Genomic DNA, 749 nt, shown 5'->3' with positions numbered 1-749 from the left:
AGAAGGGTGGGAGGAGGGGGAGGGAAATGGGAGGCTGAGAGGAGGAGGAAACTTTTTTTTTCCTTTTCTCAATTAAAAAAAAAAGTTCAAGGCCCTCCCTACTACATCTAGGTTGAGCAAGATATACATTCAAAGAGACTAGGATCCCAAGAAGGCAGAACATGGAGTAGAGACAAATCTCAGGGTCATTATCAGTGGCCCCTCAGTCTGCCCCAATTGCCAACCCCCTTCAGAGGGATTTATTTGTTTCCATGCTTGTTCACTCCCAGTCCAGTTGGAGTTGGTGAGCTACCATTAGCTCAAGCAAACTGTATCAGTGGATGAACCACTCATAAGTGGATACTAGCCATAAACAAAGGACATTGAGCCTGTAGTTCATGATCCTAGAGAAGCTAAGTAATATGGTGAACCCAAAGAAAAACTTGTATAGATCCACCTGAAAATTGGAAACAGACACAATCGCCTGACAAAATTGGGAGCATGGGGGCGGGGGATAGAAAGAAGGCAAGAAGGGGAAGAGGAAGGGAGAAATGGAGGATTAAGAAGAACTTGAGGGAATGGGATAGTTGAGATGGAGAAAGGACAAATATGAGAGCAAGGAAAGGGATATATTGATTGAGGGAGCCATTATGGGGTTAGCAAGAAACCTGGCTCTAGAAAAATTCCCAGGAATCCACAAGGATGACCCCAGCTAAGACCCTAAGCAATTGAGGAGAGGCTGCTCGAACTTTGCCCTGTATTCAGACTGA

This window comes from Microtus ochrogaster, unplaced genomic scaffold, assembly GCF_000317375.1.
Source record: "Microtus ochrogaster isolate Prairie Vole_2 unplaced genomic scaffold, MicOch1.0 UNK35, whole genome shotgun sequence".
NCBI classification, from domain to species: Eukaryota; Metazoa; Chordata; class Mammalia; order Rodentia; family Cricetidae; genus Microtus; species Microtus ochrogaster.
Note: the sequence above shows the minus strand (reverse complement) of the source record.